The sequence below is a fragment of the Balaenoptera musculus genome, chromosome 8, assembly GCF_009873245.2.
Source record: "Balaenoptera musculus isolate JJ_BM4_2016_0621 chromosome 8, mBalMus1.pri.v3, whole genome shotgun sequence".
Lineage (NCBI taxonomy): Eukaryota > Metazoa > Chordata > Mammalia > Artiodactyla > Balaenopteridae > Balaenoptera > Balaenoptera musculus.
The window spans coordinates 101194665-101199838 of NC_045792.1; the positions used below are offsets into that span (position 1 = coordinate 101194665).

Sequence of the window (5174 nt, forward strand, 5' to 3'; positions counted from 1 at the left end):
GTGAATGTGGTTTTCCTTCCACAGGCTGCAGAACTGTAGTTCTTCTTGCTGGTGGATGAGGCTAAGAGGCTTGTGCAAGCTTCCTCTTGGCTACTGTTTATTGTGGTGACTGTATTTAGCCTTCTGCTCCTTTCTTCTTTCTTTCTTCAGGTTGTAGATGTTCAGCAGCATTCTCGGCTTCCTTGGCTTCCCATCTATTTCCCCCCTAGGGATACCATTGTTTATTATATCTACAACTGTCTTTGATGGGTCAAGGCCCCAAGGCTAACCCTCCAATCTTGCCATTCTTATGGTGATTACAGCTTTCTGGCTTCTGGCAGTTAAGCAGTGCTTCTGTTTAACCTCTCCTGTTTTACTTGATGGGGATGGGCAGGGAGTACCATCCCCATACATCTCATCTTAAGTAGCTCAGCTCTGTGACTTCCTCTCCTCCACCATAGAGGAGAACCACCCCTGAACTTCTTAGTGATGCTGATACCCCTCTCAATAGATGGCTTTGGTGAATATTTTGTCCTCTGGGCCCTTTCTTGTAACACAATTCTCTGGTGGGTCTTCTGGCCTCACCTAATATATCCATTCTGGCATGCCTGCTTTCTTCAACCTCTTTATTCCTTCCTCTACCACCTACTAGGGCAACTCAGGCATATCTCTTTCACTCAGCATAGGCCATTGCTTTCTCAAAGCTTCTACGAGCCACCATAGCAGTGATTTTGCCCCACCCACTGGAATCCTTGCCAGGGGTTGAGTCCTGTGTCCCAAGAAAGTTCCCTGAAGTCCTTGGATTCTTAACCAGTGATCATATCGCTGGTCCCCAAGTACTTAATGGGATTGATATACTTGGAGTTGGAGTAACCCCCACATTGAGTCTTTGGCCTGGGAAAGACAAAGTAGAAATCTTTGAAACTGCTCGGTCCCCACTCCAGCGACTTTCTTACTTCCCATTCTCTCTTCAACCCATTACACTCAGGGTTCTGTCCTGGATTCACTTGTTTTCTCACTCTGCCTAGACCAGTTTATCCATTACCATGACTTCATTAACTATACATATTCCGCCATCTCCCAAACTTCATCTCAATCCAGGATCTCCTGAACTGCAGACCCTTGTATCTGACTGCCAGACATGTTCACTGAGATGGTTCATCAACATCTGGCTCAACTTGTCCAAAACTGAATTCATCATCTTTCCCCACAAATCTGTTCCTTCTCCAGTGTGCCCTCTTTTACTCAGTTGTCCAAGACAGACATTATCCCCACTGCCTCCATACTGTAAATGCCCTCCAGCTGAAGACTATCAGGAACATACTTGTATCAGAGCAGGTTGGATTTATTACTTGTTACAGGAGGAAGAACACACACCATGGGGGGGAGGGTGTTAGAAAAACTTACAGGATTTGGGCTGGTGTTAGGTGATTTGGGTGAGGGTTTAAGCTCCTGGGGCTTTACTCTGTGTGTTTTCAGGAAGTGGGATCATTTTATTATTGGATATCTTAATAAGTCTTATCTAGAAAGAGGGAAGACTACAATGAGGCTAAATCTGTAATTGGTAAAGTAGCAGCAGTCACTTATATTAGCCAGGATAGAGAGATGTTTGGACTTTGTGATTTGGACAGTGTTCACGTTTTCGTTTGTGTTTAGACATGATTATGTGAATGATCTTGTTCTGGTTTTTTCTTCATCCACCATGACCACAGAGTAGCCTTGTCTGATGTTATGTTCAACATGAGAACACCAAGGCCTAGCAGTGAGGGCCAGGCCAGCTTCTGGACATTAGTAGCTACTTTCCTCTTTCTCAGTACCCTAGTTCAAGCCCTTCACCCCTGGATTTCTGCTAGAGATTCCTAACCAGGTTCCCTGGCTCTGACTCTACCCTCTTCTAATCCATTCTCCACATGATAGCCAGAGTGATCTTTCCAAATAAAAAAGCTGATCTCAGCTCAAAATCCTCCCCTTTGCTCTTAGGTTAAAGTCTGTTCCTACTGTTACCAGGCCCTTTCCAGACTCTTGGACAGCAGTACTGTAGAAATGAATATCGTTTCCACAAGACTCTCAGGCAAGCAAAGCTTTTTATTAAAAGAGATAGCTTGTGCACAAGGGGGAAGGCAGGAAAAAAAAAAGAGCCAGCTCCCTGAGTAGAAGGGGCGAGTTGCTTTTATAACAAAAGGGAGGGTTTGTCTCATGATGACTGATAATTTCCAGAAATCATCAAAGCTCTTTGATCAGCAGCAGGTGGCTCCAGGTTGGCTGTCAGGAATAGGGAGTGCTTCTGTGAGGGGAAAGAAATGCATGAGAATTTTCTGCAAGAAAGCACAGGAACAGATAAGGTTAAAATTTATAGTTGAGCTTCTTGTCTTGTGGCAGCTAGGTTAGTGTAACAGAGATAAAGTTAATCTTTTATTCATGCGAGCCTGGTTTTTGTCTCTGGGACTCAGGCCCCCAGGGCCTTTGTTCTTTAGCTTGCAAGGCCTGTTTTGCCCAAGGCCGTTCCTTGGTTCTTTTCCAAAATGGCTGTACCCTTGTCTTTCTGTCTCACTACCAACAGAGCCAGCAAGGCCCAGTTTCCCTTTTCAGTTTCAATAACACCACTCCTTCCCTCCCCCTCACTCTACCTGACCCCTTTCTGGCATATACTCCCTGAAGTCAGAAATCTTGTCTGAATAATTTATTACTTTATCCCCATCATGTATAACAAGGCATGTCACTATAATTCATTGATTACCTGCTCTGTGCTATGAAGTAAGCTCCTGAAGAGGTTGTTAGAAGAAATACTTTTGAACTTTAAACAGGTTCCTCTAACAGGAGTCTTTCTGGGAGGATGGCAGCTGCTCCAGGGAATTGGTCTGCCCTCTCCTGGCAGCAAGAGGCACTGCCTCTATTAGTAGAGGAGTAGGAATAAGCCAATGAGCAGTGCTCTGCAAGGAGCAGGCGTAGGATGTTCACCTGTAGGGCAAAAATTCAATCTGAGAACAGAATTTCCTTATTTCCTGAACCGTGGAGGAATGTGACAGTGGGAAACTCTCCCAGGGAAGGATTAGATTGGTTTTTGGAAGAGCCAAATATGTGGAATTTTAAAAGGAACAACTTTAAGGCTGCTTCTATGGCCTTGCGTGAAAGTTTGGGAAGCAAAGGCTGATGAGAATTTTTCACTTTTTTAATTGAAGTGTAGTTGATTTACAATGTTGTGTCGTTTCAGGTGTACGGCACAGTGATTCAGCTACACGTATACACACACACACACACATATGCGTAGATACATTCTTTTCAGATTTTTTCCCTTACAGGTTATTACGAAATATTGAATATAGTTCCCTGTGCTATACAGTAGGTCCTTGTTGGTTAGGGAATCTTAATTATAGGTTGTTTCTTTGGGTTTTGGCCTAAGATCAAGGTTAGTATCTGTTCTTATCATTTAACATCTCATAAATCCTCTACCTGAGGATACTTTATTTTATTTTATTTTTAAAAATAATTTATTTTATTTATTTTATTTTTGGCTGCATTGGGTCTTCGTTGCTGTGCACGGGCTTTTCTCTAGTTGCGGCGAGCGAGGGCTACTCTTCGTTGTGGTGCGTGGGCTCCTCATTGCAGTGTCTTCTCTTGTTGTGGAGCACGGGCTCTAGGCGCCTGGGCTTCAGTAGTTGTGGCTCGTGGGCTCTAGAGCGCAGGCTCAGTTGTTATGGCGCATGGGCTTAGTTGCTCTGTGGCATGTGGGATCTTCCCAGACCAGGGCTTGAACCCGTGTCCCCTGCGTTGGCAGGCAGATTCTTAACCAATACACCACCAGGGAAGCCCTGAGGATACTTTATTAAGTGAAATTTTGGAACAGGGAGATGAACCAGAGGCTTGCTCCATCCGTTCCACAAATCAATCTGATGTCGCAGTTCCTCCATGAATGGTGTGGTTCTCCCTTTTGGGATAGATGTCAATTAAAGTGCAGACTGTTGGACTTCCCTGGTGGCACAGTGGTTAAGAATCTGTGGTTAAGAGTTCACTGGCCATTCTTTTATGTATCCAATTTTGTGAAATGACTGTTCGTAGTCTGTAAATTTTTTTTTTTTCTACCAGGTTGTTGGCCTTTTCCTTACTGGTTTTCAGTGATTTATATGTTTTATGCAAGACTCTGTTGTTTTATTAGTTTCAGATACTATGTCTTCTCCCGTTTGTGGCTTGTCTTTTCAGTTTGTTATGGTCTCGTGATGCACAGATTTTTCTTGCAGAATTTATCAGTTCTTTTCTTAATGTTTTGTGCTTTTGTGTCTTGTTTAAGAACTCCTTCCTTACCTTGAAGTCAGAAAGATATTCTAATTTTTTTTCTAAAAATTTTAAATATTTGCTTTTCATACTTAGGTCTTTTAATCACTTGGAATATATTATTGTGTTTACTTTTAAATAGTGACCTAATTTTATTTTTTTCAGCACCATTTGGTGAATAGCTATTCCTTCCTCCAGTGGTTGTAATATTATCTCTGCATATATTAAGGTTTCAAATATGCATGAGTTTCTTTTAGATTTCATATTCTGTTCTATTGGTCCATTTGTCCATCCCTGTGGCTATAGCATGCTATTATTATTACTTTAGCATGCTATTATTATTACTTAAGAATATAAAATGTTTGGTATATGGTAGGATTTGTCTTCAAAAATATTACTTTAAAAAAAATATCTTTACTGTTTTTGGCCCTTTTCTCTTACACATGTTATAGAATCATAAAGTTCCCAAGAACAGATATTCAGATTTGTATTGGAATTGCAGTGGATAGACAGATTGTTTGGGGATGTCAATGAAAAAATTAACCAATAGTCAATCTAAGAAAGAACTGGAAAATTTTATTTAAGCCAACCTGAGTATTATAACCCAGGAGAGACTATTCCTCTGTTAGAGGTCAAAGCACAGTTTTATAAGTTTTTGAGACAAAGGGTCATACATCAAAGTAACATAGTCCAACAAGGCAAGTTGTGAGTTATTGTGACCCCTTACAGAATTGAGAAAGGAATGTTATCTTCTAAGGAGTTACCTTCCTGGTGCCAGGAGGAAATTGCTTTGTTTGTTTGCTTTTTGTTTCTTTTTGCAAGTAGGCATTGCTGTGTGTTCTAAGGGGATGTAATTAATGCATAATGCAGATGCACAATGCACACTAAAGGGGCGGGGTAGTGGCTCAAACTGCAGAGAAAAATTT

The 5174-nt window shown here is 41.7% G+C and overlaps 1 pseudogene; it reads left to right on the forward strand.

The window, feature by feature from the left end:
• Window positions 1–3353: 3353 nt before the first annotated feature.
• Window positions 3354–3557, forward strand: LOC118900311 (annotated as a pseudogene).
• Window positions 3558–5174: the final 1617 nt, after the last annotated feature.